The sequence below is a fragment of the Miscanthus floridulus genome, chromosome 4 (assembly GCF_019320115.1).
Source record: "Miscanthus floridulus cultivar M001 chromosome 4, ASM1932011v1, whole genome shotgun sequence".
NCBI lineage: Eukaryota > Viridiplantae > Streptophyta > Magnoliopsida > Poales > Poaceae > Miscanthus > Miscanthus floridulus.
In genome coordinates, this window is record NC_089583.1 from 21,583,266 (window position 1) to 21,603,623 (window position 20,358).

Below are 20,358 nucleotides of genomic sequence, written 5' to 3' on the forward strand. Positions count from 1 at the left end.
ATGTGAATTTATTTCTTTCATTTTTTTTTATCACATGATGCTCAGATGGACATAGAACCGATTCCTGATTATGTTATCCAGCACAGAGCTCGGATGCTAAGTGTCTTATCGGTTGTCATGGCCATTATACAATGGCAACGGCGCCAGCGTCATCGTTGTAGAAAATTACCAATAAAATATGGGCCATTGCTCAGCGGAGACTTGGTGAGACAAACAATGCTAGATGAACTAGAGTCTGATAGCGATGAATGTCAGGAGGTGGCTGCCCTTGCTGCAGCTAGCAGTCAAGTTTCTTCATCTAGTGTCAAGTCCATGAAGTCTAACAAGTACATTTTTAGAAGGGTTGGCAAGTCTAATACACTACCTGCTGCTGCACGGGTTGGCAGGGCCAGTAAGTCCAACACAAAACCATCTCCTGCCTGTGTCGATGATGATATGGATGTGGAGATAACTAATGCTTTGCGAGGTATCCAACAGAACCTTGCAAAACCAGTGCAGGTTGCACCTCCTCCTGATCCTAGTAGTCCTCTATTGGATATGCTCAAGAAGATCACATTACCACCGGACGATAGGCTTGCAGTAAGGATGCACCTTTGCAAGCCATAATTTCAAGTTCATCGCAGCTTCCTTATCAATATGGGTCAAGAATACCTTGAGCGTTGGGTGTTCAAATATTTATCTGGTAGTGATCCTGGTGATGACTGATTATGGTTGATTGTAGCTGCATGATCTTTTGATTATGGCTGAGGGTCTGTTTTTATTGCACCCTTTTGAAATCAGTATGTACAATATGACTACATGCTAATTAGGTGCTGCCTGGGCCTGTTCGCTTGAACTTATCAGCCGGCTTATCAGCTAGAGTCTACAATATTTTTCTCTCACAACAAATCAGCCAAGACCGGCTTATCATCTGGTTTTAATACCATCCGAACAAGCCCTGTTGATAGTCAGAGAGGTAGCTGACATTTATGGAGAAGTTTCAGACTCTTGGGACACAGCTTATGTGATATCCTTTTGTGTATCGGCAAATTATTATCTAATCTTAACTTGTAATATTTGTTAGCCTATAGCTTAAAAACTCATTGTGTGAGAGATTATAAATTGAGCTCATATGAGTTCATTACTTATGATTGGAACACGAGTTCATGGTTTATTTGTTTCATAATGTGCTGTTCTCATCTGAAAATATAATGACTTATTTTATATAAGGTATTTGGTTTATTTATTCTCATGATGTGAAATGACCCATTTATCAAAAATTACTTTAGCAATGAAATGGTTCATATGAAGTAATAACTTGGCACTCGTAGACAATAGTGAGTGTAATCCAGGCAAGCTATATATAACCAAATGATGCCTGGCTTCTCTACCAGCTCAGGCATACTTTCAGGCCATCAACCAAACAACATAGCATGTTTTAGCTTTGCCTAGCCAGGCATTCTTGCAAGTGAAGACAGGCAGCTCCCAAGCAGGTGAATAGCCCAGGCAACTAGTTCAGGGTACTATCCAAACAAGCTGTTTGTTGGACTCAGAATTACTATGATGATGCCACATTTTGAAAATGTGAATGCACATGGCGTCCGAATATGCACATGGTCTTTAAAATTTGTGCCAACAACATCGTAGTCAAGTGTTGTGAAATATTTTATGTGTGAATCAACGGGCATGTATATGAAGACCGTGGATATGAAAGATGAGAATTGAAGAACGAGTGTACAAGAGAAAGAATAAAAATTTTCATGTTTCTCCTCGTTTTCTTTGTGCTCATGTTGTGCTCTATGAGTGCATTACCGGTCGATAGAACGATTTCTTTCTTAACATAGCATGGGTTCTTGTATTACTCAGGATGAGAATGCTGCTTACATGAATTACCATAAAAACAACACTTGTGGATGCTTGAAGCACCATGGTACCATAATCGACCCTAAATTGCCTTCCTCTCACACTGGCCCGGAAGTACATAAAACCAACGTCGTCGATGTCTCGGCAACGCCAAGCAATACAAAGAAAGTATGATGCTTTTCTATTCAAACGTCGGAGACAGATGAGGTACTCAAAGCACCAAGAGGGACAACTCGATATCATCGGCAACATAGCCCGAAAACATTGCGATGAAGGTGGAGACAAAGCCTTGCCTACACCCCTTGAAGCGGCCTTGAGCTCGCGACACATAAATGTTGTAACGCTTAGAAACACGAACAACAGTCTGCAACCGGATTTGTGTAATGGCCAAATGGGCCAAGACGGAGGTTGAATTAGGCTCCATAAAATTCAAAGCAACAACCTTAACCTATGCAAAATATAAACCTCCATAACATGGTGTCACCTAAGTTTTGCTACAAAAGGACACTAGGTAATCCTTAGGGCTATCAATCTAAATAAGACCTTAGCAAAATTCACACTAAGAGTATTATCCTTAGAATAGAAGCAAGAATGAAACCAATGCTAAGCACTCTAAAGGGACCGTGACACCTAAGAGGGGGGAGGGGGGGGGGGGGTTAAATTAGGTCACATGTTCTATCTAGATGTATTGTACCCTAGGTTCAAAACCTGTCAACTAACCTAGCAAACTAGACTAGGAAGGTAAAAGCAAACAACCAAGGAATGCAAGAAAGTAATTGCATAATACCTATAAAACATTAGGTTGGCATCAAGACTATCCTTAAGTACTTACTAGGTACTCAAGCCCTTGGGTTGTGATTACAGAAGAACCAAGATCAAACCATGGTGGGGGTATGTGGATGTTGGCTATATGTCTGACTCTAAGTGCATTTAGCCTTTTAGTGGGTTTTGGTTGATTAAACAATAACACGATTAAAGGTCTAACAAGTTTGCTAACTTTTGAAAGCAAACTTGAGATATGAAATGTTTGTATCATTTAAAGTGTATCAAAGGTTCAATAATAAAAAGCAAACTTGAAAGCCAGAATGATGTATTGTTGTGAAGTCAATACTAGTTCAATCAGAAGACAACAATGCAAATGGAATTATTGAAAGAGCTTATACTTTGTGGGTTATCTGAGACATAAGATCTTGCATATGGAATGGTCTCAATTAAAGAGGTTACTCAAGGAAATCAATAATGACGAAGATGGATTTCATTATATGGATTTCAATGTATGCTTAATGTAGATTCAAATCATTGTCTTACTTGGGATGGCTTGAAAGGGTGGAAGATAGCGGCTTTGAAAGACCAAACAAGGGTGAACGGCAAGCGACGACTTGGGCACCGAAGGACCAAGGCTATGGTAAATAAGAGCATACTTGCATTGAGTCTTGTCACTAATCAAGCTATGAAAGTTATATAGTGAGGAGAATCAAATCATTGTAGGATCATTTGAAGAGGTGACTTGATGCAATTGATTAAACTCATATGAATGGAGTTGGATCAAGTCACATGCTCAAGGTAGGCTATGCTCAAGAAAAAATGAAGATGAACATCTTGGCACCCTCTAAGGATGAAGATTGCAAGATATGGCATTGATCGAAGAAGTAAAGCTCAAGAGGTTTGAATTCATTTCTATTAAGAGAGATGCAACATGATGATAGTTGATTGTCTAAACTGCTCAAGACAACCCATGTGAGAATTGAGTGAGAGAGTGAAAGGTCCTAAATGGCTAGAGGGGGGGTGAATAGCTTATAAAAATTCTCTACAAATACACTAGAGCAAGTGGTTAGTAACCTAAATGGCGAAATGCAATTTTGCTCTAGCTCTACAAGGATTGCAAGCCACCTATACCAACAATTCTAGTTGCTATGATCTCTAGGTTCACACAAAGGCTAAGTCACTACTTGCTAAGCTAGTGAGCTCTCAAAGACTAACTAAAGAGCCTCACTAACCAAACTAACAAGCTCTCAAAGACTAACTACACTAAATAGCTTGACTAGGCAAGAATGTAAACAATGTAAATACAAGAGAGAGTGTCAGAAGATTATACTACCATGGCAAGAGAGATGGACCAATCAATGAATGCCCAATCAATCACTGGGAGAAATCCAAGAGACAAGTGACACACAATTTTCTCCTGAGGTTCACGTGCTTGCCGGCACGCTAGTCCCCGCAATGTAGCGGATGATCCTCTTCACAGCCTGCTGGTGCTCCGTCGTCGGTCGCTGCATGAACCGACTAACGTAGCCGACGGAGAATGCCAAGTCCGGCCGTGTGTGGGCGAGGTAGCGAAGGCTCCCCACAAGACGCCGGTACTGCGTAGCGTCCACCTCCTCCGTCGTGCTGTCGCGGCTCAGCTTCAGCCTCTCCTCCATCGGAGTGAGAGCTGGGTTGCAGTCGGTGAGCCCAGCTAGCTCAACGACGCGCTTGGCGTAGGCGGTCTGTCGAAGCGTGATCCCAGAGTCATCCTGGTGCACCTCGATTCCCAGGTAGAAGGAGAGAGGCCCCAGGTCACTCATCTGGAAGGTGGCCTTCATCTCTTCCTTGAATGCCGCCACCTCCGCATCCTTGGTGCCGGTGATCACCAAGTCGTCGACGTAGACACCCACAAGGGCATTTCCTCCATTGCCCCGTCGGTAGATGGCCGCCTCGTGCGGGCTTTGCTCGAAGCCCATCCCCTTTAGCGTGGAATCCAGCTTGGCATTCCACGCCCTCGGTGCCTGCCGCAAGCCATAGAGGGCCTTGCGCAGGCGGAGCACCTTGCCCTCCTTGCCGGGGATCGCAAATCCCGGCGGCTGGTGCACGTAGACCTCCTCCTTCAAGTCGCCGTTAAGGAACGCCGACTTGACGTCCATGTGATGAACACGCCAGCCCTCCTGGGCAGCTAGCGCAAGGAGGAGTCGCACGGACTCCATCCGTGCCACGGGAGCAAAGGCGTCGTCGAAGTCGACCCCCTCCTGCTGCACGAAACCTCGTGCCACCAAGCGAGCCTTGTGCTTGACGATGGCACCGGCTTCATCCCTCTTCAGCTTGTACACCCACTTAAGGGTGATCGCGCGATGACCACGAGGAAGGTCAGCAAGCTCCCAGGTGCGGTTCTTCTCAACCGCATCCATCTCCAACTGCATCGCGGCGCGCCATGCCGCGTGTCTCTCGGCCTCTGCGACGACGAGGCTCGCCGTCGTCACACGCAAGGTGCAACTGCGCCTCCAGGTCCTCCAGGTCGTGAGGCACCAGTCCCGGCACCAACTGGTCGCCGAGAAGGTTCTCCATCGTACGGTACCGCAACGGCTCGCCGTCGTGGTACGCGTCGATGCGCTCCTCGTCGTGAGAGAGCGGAGTAGCGAGCTCAACCGGGCTATGCTCGACACGAGCTGGTGTTGGAGTAGACGTGCCCGGAGAGGTGCCTGTCGTGGAGGTGCGTGGCGTTGCCGGCTGTGTGAAGCCGGCGAAGAACTCATCGCAGCCGAGGTCCTGGCTGGAGAGCGTGGAGCTGTCGGAGTAGCAGGCCGGGGTCGGTGGAGGCTCGGGGACTGGGGTAGACGCGCTCGCCGAAGAAGAGCTGCCTACTCCCCCAGCTCCCTCGAAGTGGACGTACTCGACAGTGAAGTCGTCGTACGTCGGAGCCGAGCCATCGTCCACCGCCTTGTCCCACGCCCATCCTCGCCCTTCGTCGAACACAACGTCGCGCGCCGTGCGCACACGCTGTGTCTTCGGGTCGAGGATGCGGTAGGCCTTCGAGCCCTCCGCGTAGCCGATGAACACTCCCGGAGTGCTCCTGTCGTCGAGCTTGCTGATGTGGCCAAGCTCCTTGGCGAACGCGAGGCAGCCGAAGACCCGCAAGTGGGAGACCGCCGGCTTGCGCCCATGCCAAGCCTCGTACGGCGTCCTGCCGTCGAGCGCCTTGGTAGGCGAGCGGTTGAGGATGTAGACGGCCGTCACCACCGCCTCTCCCCAGAAGACAGCCGGCATCCCCCTCTGCTGAGGAGGGCCCGAGCCATCCCCACAACCGTCTGGTTGCGCCGCTCGACGACGCCGTTCTGCTGCGGGCTGTACCGCGGAGTAGTGGCGCTGAATGCCCTCGTCAGCAGTACGACGCGAATTCAGCCGCCGTGAATTCGCCGCCGTTGTCGGTGCGCAGCACGCGCAGCTTGCGGCCGCACTCCGCCTCCGCAGCAGCCTGCGCGCGTCTGATGGCGTCCGCAGCCTCTCCCTTGCTGCCGAGGACCATCACCCACATGTAGCGGGAGAGGTCGTCGACGAGCAGCAGGAAGTAGCGTCGTCCTCCCGGTGTGGCCGGTGTCACCGGGCCACACAAGTCCCCGTTCACGAGCTCGAGCCTCTCTTGGCTCGAAAGGCTAGCCGCGCTGGGGAAAGGGGAGTCGCCTCTGCTTCGTCAACACGTAGACATCGCAGAATGCTGCTCCACATGGTCGAGGCACGGCAGGCCTCGACATCTCCGTGGCACTGAGCCGCTTCAGGGCCTCAAGTGAAGGTGCCCGAAACGCTCGTGCCACTGCCACGCCTCGTTCGTCCCGACGAGCAGCGAGACAGAGGGGTTGTGCCACCTGCATGTTAAGGACGTAGAGTCGATTTGCGCTTCTGGATAACCTTGGCAAGAAGGCGACGACGACGATCCCAATCCTCATGACTTCCGTCCTCAACCACCACGCGCGAACCGTTCTCATCCAGCTGTCCAAAGCTGATGATGGAGTTCTTCAATGCGGGGATGTAGTAGACTCCGGTGAGCAGCCTGTGCTCACCAGACACGGTGGTGAAGATGAAGGGAGCCGACGCCCTTGATCTCCACGCCGGAGGCATCCCCAAACTTGACGGAGCCTCGGACGCTAGGGTCAAGCTCGTTGAAGAACTCCCGTCGACCGGTCATGTGATGGGTGGCGCCGGTGTCGAGGCACCACCCTTCAGTCTTGTCGTTGCCGGAGCTGTCGCCAGAGGAGGGCGTGTGCTTTTGGCTCGTCAAGGTGGAGGAGAGCCGCTGCGGCCGGTGCCGCTGGAGGTAGCTCGATGCTGGCATGTGCCATGAACAGAGCCGGCTCCTCCTCCTCCGCCTGTGCGACGTGGGCCTTGGCCGCGTCGTGGCTGTCGACAGTCCTTGGCCCAATGGCCAAGCTGGGCCGCAGTATGCGGCAGGTCGTCGTCTCGGTGCCGGCTTGTGCCTGCCGGCGGCGCCGCCCTGGCGCCTCCGCGGGCATCACCCTCGGCACGTCCTCTCGCGCCCCGGCCTGGGCGTCTCTAGCGCGCCTTGCGCGGCTTGCCACGCTTGCGGCCGCCTGTCGCGGAAGAAGGCTCCCCCTTCCTCCGGTCACCTTGGCTGGCAAGCCACTGCTCCCGAGTGAGGAGGAGCTTCCCGCCAGTGGTGATGGGCCCCGAGAGGGAACTGTGGCTCATCGCTGTCGACGACCTTGAGGCGACCTATCGCCTCCTCGATCGACATCGTGGAGAGATCCAGCAGAGACTCGATCGAGCGAGCCATCTGCTTGTACTTCTCGGGGACGCAGCGGAAGAGGCTTTTCGACAGCTCTCTCCTCGCCGTAAGGTGTCGTCGCCGAACTGCAACCATCTTCTGCAACAGAGTGTTGAGACGGAGAGCAAAAGTCATCAACGTCCTCACCTGGCTTGAAGGCCAGGTTTCTACCACTCCTTGCGAAGTGCCTGCAGTGTGGACTTGCGGGCGCGGTCGCTGCCGATGCGTGCCGCAGCGATGGCGTCCCAAGCCTCCTTGGCAGTCCGCGTGCTGGTAAGCGAGAACTGCATCTCGGGCGGGACTGCAGCGATGAGAGCATCCAGCGCCCGTCGATCTAGGTCGTAGTCGATGTTCGCCGTACCGGACTGCCTCCCAATGTGCCGCACCTGGAGCTTTAACCCCTCATCACCGCAGCCCACTCGACGTAGTTGGTCTTGGTGAGGGTAGGCCACCCACCGCCGGGACCGACGTCCCTGACAACAGCCTGGAGCCCGTGGTACCACGGTACCGATTCCGGGGAAGAGAGAGCCCACGCTGCCTGTGAAGTCCGCGCTCTCCATCGACCCGTCGGTACCACGGAGTCGCGGGGAGAGAGAGCCACGCTGCCAATGTGAAGGCCGCGCTCATCCTCGACCCGTCCGCCCACCGGTTTGCCCTGTGCGCCGCCTCCATCCAGGAGTCGCCGTCCGCCAGTGCGCAAGCCTCCTCCGGAGCGGCTCCGTCCTGGAGTGCGCGCCTCCTCCAGGAGCAGCCACCGGCGCGTCCGCGCCTGTCTGGGGCTGCCCCCGTGCCCGCAGCTCGGTGGGCGTGCGCGGCTGCCCCAGGTAGCACCAAGCCGCCGTGCCGCGGCCTCCTCCAGGGACGCCGCCAACGCGTCCGCAGCCTGTCGGGGCTACCCGGCCACGCTCGTGGACGTGCGCGGCTGCCACTGCGCCGCCCGCGCTCGCGCTGCCTCCCTCTCTAGCAGCTCGAGGTCCGCGTCGGCGGTGTCGTCAGCGGAAATGGAGCTGCCGATGCTGCCGCGCAGAGCCTCGACCTCCGCCGCCGCCGCACGCGCTGCATTCGCCGCCGCCGCTGCTTCCGCCTCCGCTCTGGCTGCTGCCAGCTCCGCTGCCAGCCTCGACGCCCTTGCGCCGCCGCAGCGGTCTCTGCCGCCGCTCGCTCGCGTTCCTCTGCCGCGGCAAGTTCGGCCTCCTGCCGACGCCGCGTGCTCGAGGCGACCGAGCGCTGAGACTGCCCTGCGGACATGACGCGCTACCGGGGGGCTGCTGCGTGGGGAGAGGGCTGCTTCAGACGAGCTGGGAGAGGAGTGAACAGGAGCGGCCGGAGGAGCTGCTGCTGCCAACAGCTGGGGCTGTTGTGGGGCTGGGAGAGAAGATGAGCAAGAGATGCTCAGGCTACAGGATAATACGGCTCCGATACCAGTTGTTAGTCGCTGAATTCTCACTCTTGGTAGTAGGAGAATTCTTACTCTCATCGAGAGAGGGATGACACTAGGAGTTGGGGCAATTTTCTTGTCTATTTCTCACACAAGCTCACACAAATGCCATACCACCTGAGGGGTTGGGGTTACATATTTATAGGCTGCTAGCCAGCCAAGCATATGCCAAGATGCTAGTCTAAGATGCTAGTCTAAGATGCTAATATGCTGTCCTAGCTAAGATGCTGTCCTCTAGTCTAAGATGCTGTCCTCTAAGATGATGTCCTCTAGTCTAAGATGCTGTCCTAAAAACAGAAAAACAGCCACAGGACCATGTGAGCAGCACAGCCCCACAAAGACCAACCACACATGAGACTTATCCATCACAGAGCACTGGGGCTTGACACCTGGCCCTCTGTCATCCTCGTTACAGGCTATACTCCCCCCTGCCCATTCCAATTATTCAATGGCTTAAGGAGCTAGTATTTTATTCTTATGTTGTCAATTTGCACTGAACTTCTCTGGCATGTTTGGTCTAACGAATAGCTGGTGAGAAGCAAATATATTTGCCATTGTTATTCCTGGAAGTGTTTCAGATGGTTCAGATGACCATTCAAACCCTGCAGACATATACTGATGCACTTCCCATCCAACCTTTGTCATATTTTTGAACTAAACGGTCTCCATAAAAGCTTTATGGATTAGCCTGTTTTAGACAGTTTCATTTGCAGTTGCTGGAATATTGTACAAGTTATGTACCTCGATGCGCATTAAGATTAAGGTGATGTAGTGCTACATACGGATCACTCATTGGTTATTGCATTAGTTGAGGCTGACAGGGTTGCCATTTGGTCCTTTGAACGAGATGTCTAGGTTATATATCGCTAGCTTTGTATTGGGTGGTGTTAGTGTGATTATTCTTATTGTTACCTTGAAATGTTTGGATTTGGAACATGTGATGACTGGCCTCAGGTTGGTACCAAATGCCCTTATTTTAAGTCAGCTATGTGTGCTATCTGTATCTATTTATTGAGAGCATGTTAACATGGACATGTAGTGGTCAGTTCTGGGATCTCCTATTGTTGGTTGTCTTTAAATCCTTCACAAAATATGCTGCTATATTGCTGAACTGGTCATGACATTTCCCTCCCTTTGTCAGAATATTTCACCAAATATGAAGCTCTGGGGTGTTGTAATTGAGGTTAACCAGAAAGATATTGTGTTAAGTCTACCTGGTGGAATTAGAGGTTTGTTCGCTCAGAGGATGTGTGCGACATTGCTTGCAGGAAAATCGTAAGGTAGATATATTTTTTTAAGTAATCCATAATTGATATTTCTTTGTCAGTGATTTGCCATCTGGTGAACCAACTGATACTGTTCTTTTGCAGGATAGTGAGAACAGTTTATGCGCAGAAGTTGTTCATGTTGGTCAGCTTGTTCCTTGTATAGTCCTACGAGTTGACGATGATAAGAAAGAAGGAAAAGTAAACAGACGGGTTTGGCTATCATTGCGATTAAGCCTACTGTACAGGGGATTTTCCCTGGATGGCTTGCAGGAAGGAATGGTAATTTTTAATCACCCTAATCTGGATGTGCTTCATAAGCTGAGCTTTTGGGGCAGAGAAATATCAACTATGTATGGTTGTTTCATTGTGCACCTCTGTCCTTAATATTTTTATATTATAATTCACAACCATTCGAGTGTTCGGTTCTTGATTAAATGATTTGATTATTCTACTGAAATTGTAAATGGAGCATGTTTTCTGAAGAAAAGTTGGGGCAAAAATTTACATGCAAATCAGAATAACTGGTTAGAAAGCTTGCTAATATCTGTAGGAGCATATACACCCAGAAAAGATCAGATCCAGTTTTTATAGTGAAAAAAAATCCTAACAGGCTATTGGGAACATTCACCATTTTTAAAGAATCTCATTTCCTCCTCACCCTGTCCCATGAGACATGGTCACATGCACTTTCCTTCCCTCCCTCCCCACATCCTGCCCTATTTGTGGAGTTTACCAGGTTTTTCAATAAATTATTGAGCTTATCTAACTAAATGTTTGTTTATAATAAATCGGTTTGTTCCTTTGATAGCTATACTGACTACTGAGTCTACATATGTCGAGGTGTTAACAGTCTTGCAAACCGTATCGAAAACAAGGAGCTTGACAGGGCATGCTTGACTATATTGTTTTTTTTGCTACCTGATTACTACTACTTGATCTGCAGTATGCTAGATTTACTTAACCTTTTCTTTGTAGGCCTGTTTTATGCTCCCTGCTATTTTTTTGACTTCCTAAATCCTGGCTGTCGAACTTCCTAAAATTTGACAATTGATGCATTTAAACTTTAAAGCTATATCGGGATTTGCTGTGTGAAAATATATTTACTAGAAATGCATCCACAAAAGTGTTATTTTATTATTTTATATATTGATGGTAATTTATAGAAGGTTAGAGGGCCAAAAGTCACCACCACAGGGAAACATGAAACGTCAAAAACACTTTCAAACAAAAAGAATGGAGGGAGTAGTTCCCATTGGAAACAGTTAGATTCTGAGTCAAATTTTTTATGTAATGGATGCACATGTATGCGTTTCATTAGGTACTTACTGCCCAAGTCAAAAGCACTGAGGACCATGGTTACATTCTTCATTTTGGAGTATCCTCCTTTAGCGGATTTATGCAAAAGGATGACAAAGGTACACTAAGCAATAAATTCATCAGATCATGAAATACTGGTGTTTCTTCATGACATATTTATATAACTGATTTCACTAGCTGATGTTCTAATAGCACATGCTCATATTAGACTGCGCTCCCTGATAACATATAAGTTTTGCCTAGCAATCTTGAAGTTCTTTCTATCTGTTTTAGTTTGGACTGGACTGGACTTCCTGTTCTAGCAGGCTTGGTAGCTTATGAGCTTGTGGTTATATTGTTTCGTACAGTTTCAATATTCTAAACATACATTTTGTGCGAAAATACAAATGATCTCACCCTTCTCTTATATGCTTTCTTTTTGGTGTATTTATGCATAAATTCTTAGAGTTTCTTTTGTTGTCTTCATGTTTGTAGTTCATGCACTTTTATAAGGCATAGTGTGGAGTATATAAAACGTTGTGGTGTTTCTTATGTAACTTTAAGCTGCTCTCTATAGATTTATATGCTTGCTAGAAGGATTAACATTAGTGTTATTTGTCTTACTTAATATGGGCCATATACTTGAAATCTGTTTGATCTCTCCCATTGCCAATGCTGATCGTGATATTCTTTCTAGGGAGGTACTCAGGGAGTTGTTTAACTGTTGTTCTCTTGTACAGAAAATGTGAAGATTGAGCGCCGACAACTGATGCAATGTGTTGTGAAGGCGATTGACAAAACTCGGGCTATTGTTCACTTGAGTTCTGATAAAGACTTGCTTTCTAAATCTATTGTATGGCAAATCACTATAAATGCTATTTAATATCTTCTTTATTCTGATTGGGACCTGACACCTCTAATTTGTGGTTTGGAACCTGCTAAGTAGTTACAGTTTTCTGGTGGGAATGTGGGGACATGTGTAACTCATGGCTATTTTCTTGTATTATGTTACTATATTTAGTTGTCCGGATGCTACTTCCTTTTTTTATGTGTACTCTCAGGGCATCTCGCTCATTTGCTGGCATATGTGATAGATGTGGCCTATTGGTCTCCTACAAGATAATCTAGGACTTGTGAGTTTGCTGTGGGTCTTCATGTAGGGTATTTTATTCAATAACTTTTAGCTTAGATCAAAATACCACTGCCAGTAACTCTGAAGATAAATTTTCATATGTTGATATGTTAAGCTTATTGATAATGATGTTTTAGCATGCACTTATCATTTGTGGCTACCTCTGATATAGATTGCAGCATTGAAGTACTCAAGCAATGATTGGGCTCACACTTTTGGCATTGGTAGCTTAGTTGAGGGGGAGGTGGGAGAAATAGAAGAATATGGCATTATCCTTAACTTCAAAGACCATCCGGATGTTGTTGGCTTAATCGAGCACCATCAACGTAAGTAATTTTGTCCTTTCATGATATTAACTATCCAACCCACAATCCTGCCAATTTTTATCTTTTTCTATTTTTGCAGTTGGTGGCAGTAGTGTGGAAGTGGGATCTTCTGTGAAGGGTCTTGTTTTCGATTTATCTGATGGAGTTGTTAACTTGTCCCTTAAACCAGAGCTAATTGGCAGTGTTAGGAATGTTGGAAAAAAGAAGGTAATGTTTGTACCCTTGGTGTGAAGTTGTTAGTATACCTGGTCAGGCATGCCCTTGGTATAGGTATAACATTGTTTCATATCGTAACAACTTTATCCGGATCTCAATCCCCATTTTTTTATTGTCACCTTTAGTAAGCACGATATGCAGTTTTTGAAACTATATGTTCAATCTCTATTTCATGTATTACCATAACTTTACATTATATCTCCTGTTTCACTTTAGAAACGCCAAAGGGCTGCAGTTGCAGACTTGGAGCTTCATGAGGAAGTGAATGCAGTTGTGGAAATAATCAAAGAGAGCTATGTGGTGTGTAAATTACTCTCTTGATTGACCAATTTGTTTGTTGAATTGTAGGCTGATTGCAATTATTTACTTTTTTGTTGTTGTTTTGTTTAATCCAGGTCCTTTCCATCCCTGAGTACAATTACGCAATTGGTTTTGCACCACTGATGGATTACAACTCACAACTGCTTCCCCACCACCACTATGATAATGGACAACGGTAATATTTGGAAGTTTGCCCATTTTGATTCCAATTCTTGCCTTGTTACATACTTCTCCTGATGGGAAATATAAGAACATCAAAGTTTGTCATAGTCATAGGTCAAACTCTTTTAACATTGATCATCAATATGTAAAATTTTATATAGATTGACAAGGGAAGATCAGCAATTCAGCATTACTAGATACATTGTAATAGTTCTTTCATAATATGCTAATATATAAGCTTTTTCATTAAAGATAATATATTTTGTATAAATATTGCTACTAAAAGTTGAAGAAAAGTTAAAACTGTATCAAACCTTTATGGACTTATATTTCCAACTGGACGAAGCATCTGCTACTATTTGAGTACCCCTTACTGGAAGGCTTTGACATAAATGCTGAGGAAACTTGAACCTTTCTATTTGTACTAGATAGTGCAGAACAATGTCATAATTAATCTCTTGATATAAATTCATTTAGGGTTACAGGCTTATCACTTTATCAGTCTTGACATAAACTGATTTTGAATTGCAGCTTTATCACTACAGAAGAATGTTGTAATTAGTCTATTGATATGGGCATCTAATGTATAAATGAGCTTTGCTCATGTGATCCCAGCTAATATTTGCTCGAGCTTGCAACTATCATAGCCTAAGCAGGAACATGTGAGCGAAACAATAAAGAAAGAATGATATTTTGTGTTAGAAAAGATTGTACTTTTCTTGGGTGCAGAACAATAAAGAAAAGTGATTTCTTATCTGGACTACGTTACCCACTTGTTTTCTTATTTTTCTTTGTGTTTTTTTTTCTTTTTGAAGCATTACTGTGGTTGTTGGAAATATCCCAAGTTCTGATTCTTCTGGAAGACTTATCCTACTACCAAAAGCTTCGGCTCAGTATTCTGCCCTCTCTGAATCTAAAAGGGCTAAGAAGAAATCTGGCTACAAAATTGGGTCACTTGTTGAAGCAGAGGTGCAATTATTTTCAATTATGATCCTAAAATTGGTAACTGTTATCATCTTCAATGTCTGCAAACTTTGCTTACACAAATCCTTTCTGGACATCAGATTATTGATATCAAGCCGCTTGAACTTCTACTGCAATTTGGTGGCAATCTTCATGGAAGAATCCATATTACTGAGGTGAACACCAGACATTTCTTGAGATGCCTTTCTTATAACAATATGTATTGGCTAATTACTAATTAGTGATACATTTCTCATAGGTTCTTGAAGAGGATTCTGATGAGCATCCCTTTAGTAAACTCAGAATAGGGCAAAAGCTTAATGCCAGAATTGTTGCAGAGTCTGAGCCTTCTGGAAAGAGTGGCAAAAACTTCAAATGGGAATTGTCTATTAGGCCATGTATAGTCAAGGGTATGCTTTAATGTCTATTTTTAATTTGTCTATTCCATGATAAACAATCATCTCATATAGATCTTACAGCTTTGATTCAGTTCGTCCATAGCTAAAATCCTATATGCCGACTGCTTTGCATTTTGTATACATTTTTGTGTTTCTTAATCTTTGAGATGGCTAACTTTGCTTATTGTTGGATTTTTTTTACTTGAAATTAAGCAGGAGAGTTTGAAGAATTAACTGCTCAAAAAGAACAAAAGCACACCACAAATGAGATTGTACGTGCTTATGTCGTCAAGGTGGATAAGGAATGGGTCTGGTTAACTGTATCAAGAAATGTTATGGCTCATTTATTTGTACTTGATAGTTCTTCTGAGTCCAGCGAACTGAAAGAATTCCAGCAGCGCTTTAGTGTAGGCCAAGCAGTGAAAGGCCGTGTTATCAATGTGAACCGGGAGAAAAGGTTACTTCGGTTGAAGGCACTTGATAACCAATGCACACAGCCGAATATAGATGAAATACAACAATCAAAGTTCTCTGTGTTTGAACAAACAAAACAAGGAGATATCATCGGTGGACGTGTTCAAAAAATTCTACCTGGTGTTGGTGGGCTTGTCGTTCAGATTGGACCTCATCTCCATGGGAGGGTTCATTATACTGAAATTGTTGACTCATGGGTGGCCGAACCCTTGTCTGGATTCCATGAGGGCCAGTTTGTGAAGTGCAAGGTCCTGTCTGTGAGCCGCTCATCAGAAGGATCACTTCGAGTTGATCTTTCACTCCGTTCATCAAATCTGATCAGAGACTCTAACAACTCAGGACTAGTTGATGATCTGTAAGTGCTAGAGCTCATGTTTTTTTTTCATCAATTAAGGAACAATGCTCTTTTATGGTGTTCTCTTCCATTTAAAAACATAAATGGTACTCCAAACTGGCTTTGTGTATGAAGCATTAGCTCCAGATCTCTCCCTTTTGGGGGTAAAATCCTGAACCACTACCACACAGCCAAGCAGGCCCTATGATTGTTGTTACATTGTCAAGAAAGTATATGTAGCATTCCCATTGTTATTTACATCATGTACCATTGTTGTTTCTTAGGGCAACCTGTACCTCCCGGATCGAAAAGATCAAGGATCTGCTTCCCGGAACTGAGATTAAGGTATTTTTCACATTTTTTTTTACTATTTTACTTTTATCTGAAGTTCTGTGCAATAAACATAATTTAACATGTGAATAAGACAAGTCTATAATTCAGGCATTATCTAAACATATATTGGATTTATCATTCATGAAAGACACAATCTGCTACTTGCCAACAAAAAAAAAAGCTGTAAATAGTGTTGGTGTCAACTCGCATAGTATAATTCTGGGTGGATTCCCTATATGCTGTACCAGAACATCTGTGTTTTTTTCCTCTTGTCCAAAGGTTGCCTGCAACTGATATTAAACTTTTTGTTTATACCTGTCAATTGTCATTGCTGAAGTTGTAGTATGCCATGAATTGAAGTTAGTGTTTTTTAGGGGAAATACAGTAGGGGAGTCCCCTACTGTGCATTTTAATAAAAAATAAATGAAGAGAAAAGGAGTTACAGAAAAGGAAAACAAAACCTGTATATGTTTTTTTCTCGAACTAAAACCTGTATATATAGGTGAAAGGTGGAAAATAGCGGCATGTAACAGACAGCCAAGACAGAAAAAGAGCGCACAAGCTAGTGAATCGAGTTTAGCCGTAAATATATTGAATTTAGTTTTTCGGTGAATATATTTGATAAATAAAGGCGTGTTTTTTTTACCATTTACTACTGTGTATCTTCTGTAATGTGAAGTGACATGATTTGTTCTGCTAAAATTCTAGGGCTATGTGAAGAATGTTAATTCCAAAGGATGTTTTATTATGCTTTCTCGAATGGTTGAGGCTAGGATTACTCTATCAAATTTGTCAGATGAGTATGTTGAAAATCCGCAGAAGGATTTCCCTGTTGGAATGCTTGTACATGGAAGGTGAGATCTTACCATTTTCAAATGCTCATATAAATTAAAGATATGTTCTCCTGTGAAACTAACAAAAATCCGCAGGGTCCTGTCTACGGACCCATCATCAGGGAGAGTTGAGGCATCACTTAGGAAGACCATTGGTTCCAAATTGGAAAAGCTGGATGATATTAGTTATAGTGATTTGCATGTTGGGGATATCATTGATGGCCAAGTTAAGCGGGTTGAATCCTTTGGATTATTCGTTACAATTCGGAGAAGTGAACTGGTACATTGTTATCACTAGACTCAGCCTTTTGAAATCATTGTGTATTCTGTTTTGTAAACACTCTTTTGCAGGTTGGTCTGTGCCATGTATCAGAACTTTCTGATGAACCTGTTGTTGATATTAACTCTTGCTATAAAGCTGGTGATATGGTTAAAGCCAAAATTCTGAAGGTAAGGTTTATCTTTTTCAGGATTTTCATTTTGCCATTGCACGTTTTAAAATTCGTTATTTTGTTTTAAAAATAAAGATCGATGAGAAGCGGCATCGAGTATCACTTGGAATGAAGAAGTCGTACTTTGATTCTGATCTGACTGCTGACACAAATGATGATGAAGATGATGAAAGTGCTCTTATGGACATCAGTGTTGCCCCTCAGATGGTTGAATATCATAACAGAAGTTTAGTTCATCGCAAAGCAAAACCAATGGCTTCTGTGCCGCCTCTTCAGGTTTCCTTGGATGAATCTGAAGGTTCTGACCTAGAGGAGGATAATAATAATAAAGGTCTTGAAATTGCAAATGGAACTGAATTAAATGCTAAAAAGAATGATAAACAATTAAAGAAGGAAGCAAGAAAACAAAGGTATTCAGACATTTGATTCTACTCTGTGACCTTATTTTGTTGACATATGCATCAAACTTTACATCCTTCTATGGTTTTCAACAGGGAACTAGAAATCAGTGCTATGGAGGAAAGGGCTTTGCAGGGAGATGTACCACAAACTCCAGATGATTTTGAGAAGTTGGTCAGGAGCTCCCCAAATAGTAGTTTTGTCTGGATAAAATATATGGCCACTTTGTTAGATCTTGCAGATGTTGAGAAAGCACGTGCAGTAGCTGAGAGGTCTGTCTGCTGCCCAAAACATTTGTTTTTAATATGGAAAAGATCTTTGGTGATAGGAAGTTGCTTTCTATCATCTTAATAGTGTTGATAGATTTGATTTGGTCTTGTGTTGGTTTCGTTTTCGAAGGATGTAGAATTTACTTGTTGAAACATCCTTTCAAAAATTTCCTTTTGTTTCTGTCAATTCAGATATGTGTTTGTCCTTTTTCTGTTAGTTTATTTAAACTTTTTGAATGCATCACTTGTCATCATCTTTTACAACTCTCTCATGTTTTTAGGGCTTTAAAAACAATAATCCCCAGAGAAGAAGAGGAGAAACTTAATGTTTGGGTAGCATATTTCAATCTGGAAAATGAATACGGTAGTCCACGGGAGGTAAAGCTGAATAATGATGTATTTTGGGTTGCTGTGCTGTACTTGGATATACTGAGACACTTGATTGTGTACACCACAGGATGCTGTGAAAAAGGTATTCCAAAGAGCCTTGCAATATTGTGATCCCAAAAAGTTGCACTTGGCTCTTCTTGCGATGTACGAGAGGACCGAACAATATGAACTTGCAGATGAACTTCTAGACAGAATGACCAAAAGGTTCAAAACTTCCTGCAAGGTTAGTACATATAAGGTTATGCCACATTCAGTATGCCCTATTCGTATCTAAAGGGATCCTATTTGTGACCTGTATAATGTAACTGCAGATATGGTTATGCCGCATCCAGTTCGCCCTCAAGCAAGGCAAGGATGTTGAGTACATCAAATCCATTGTAAACCGTGTGCTTCTAAGTTTGCCACATAGGAAGCGCATAAAGTTCCTCTCGCAGACAGCTATTCTAGAATTCAAATGTGGGGTGCCTGAAGAAGGAAGATCCAGATTTGAACTAATATTGCGGGAGTACCCAAAAAGAACAGACCTTTGGAGTGTTTATCTTGACCAAGTAAGGAGCATTAAATTCATCAAAATGGCATCTGTACTTTTTATTCTTTCAAATTATGCAAGTTTGTTGACATACATTGACCTTTTGTAGGAAATCCGCCTTGGTGACATAGAAGTTATACGGGCATTGTTTGAGAGGGTGACTTGTCTTACCCTACCTCCAAAAAAGATGCAGGTATTGTCTCCTTTGTAATTGTTAGTATTTTGCTGCCTTATATGTATTGTGAAATACATGCATAAACTTCACTCAGTGATTCTGTCATCATGCTGCTTTCACTTCCTGTGTGTACTTGATTTCGTATGAGTGAAATATCACCTATTTTGCTTTATGTTACATTTCTTTGTTAAAACTCAACCTTGAAATGGGCGTTGGCTTATTTCTTAGTTGTGTTTCTGTCTTGAAATCTAGCATCTTTGTTCCTTTTACTGTAACACTGACACAGATTGCTTGAATTAGTATTTGATTGATTGTTACTTGTTCCACTATGGTTTTGTGCTTCGCTATGTTTTTCTGGTAAAAAAATATAATAAGATGTCACTTGTTCTTTGGGACTTGATCTTTATGCTAAATGCTGTGTGCTTCACTGTCACAGTTCTTGTTCAAGAAGTACCTTAATTTCGAGAAGTCACTGGGTCAAGACAACGAAAGAATTCAGCTTGTGCAGCAGAAGGCAATTGAATATGTTCAGAGTTCACTGCCGTCACAAGACAACTCTTGAACTTCATGATACTTGATCTTTACCTTTGTGGCACATGGAGATGGAGATTGATAATCCCAAGGACAATCACATTTTTGCTCGTTACAGGAAGACAAGCTTAGGAAATGCCAGTCGTACAGTTGATGTGATCTCTTTCTATTTTTCCAACTCCTTTCTTCTATTTCATTCTTCTATACGCTGAATTAGTCTTGGTTGAGTTTACACAACGTGGTCCATACAGATCTATTTTTTTCTCAATAGATTAGTTTCCTTGTGATAGTTGATAGATAGATGTAACTTCCTATTCACTATTTTCTTGCTAAACAAACAGATCGATCTTTTCCCTTGCAGTATGTGAAATTAGGCTTACTTTTAGCATGTGCGTACTGCTATCCTATTAGTGGAAGTAGCTTCCGTTATTATATTTTACATTTTACCCTTTTGGAAGAATTAGTAAGCACACGCTTGCCATCTAATAAATTTATTAAAGTAGTAAGCTATCTAACAGTTCTTGTGCAAAATGATAGACATGCAAAAATCACTACATGTGAATTTATTTCTTACATTTTTTTTTATCACATGATGCTCAGATGGACATAGAACCGATTCCTGATTATGTTATCCAACACAGAGCTCGGATGCTAAGTGTCTTATCGGTTGTCATGGCCATTATACAATGGCAACGGCGCCAGCGTCATCGTTGTAGAAAATTACCAATAAAATATGGGCCATTGCTC

General features: G+C 44.2%; 1 pseudogene; it reads left to right on the plus strand.

Annotated features, from left to right (window-relative positions):
• Positions 1–216: 216 nt before the first annotated feature.
• Positions 217–19,967, plus strand: LOC136548216 (rRNA biogenesis protein RRP5-like; annotated as a pseudogene).
• The last annotated feature ends 391 nt before the right edge of the window (positions 19,968–20,358 follow it).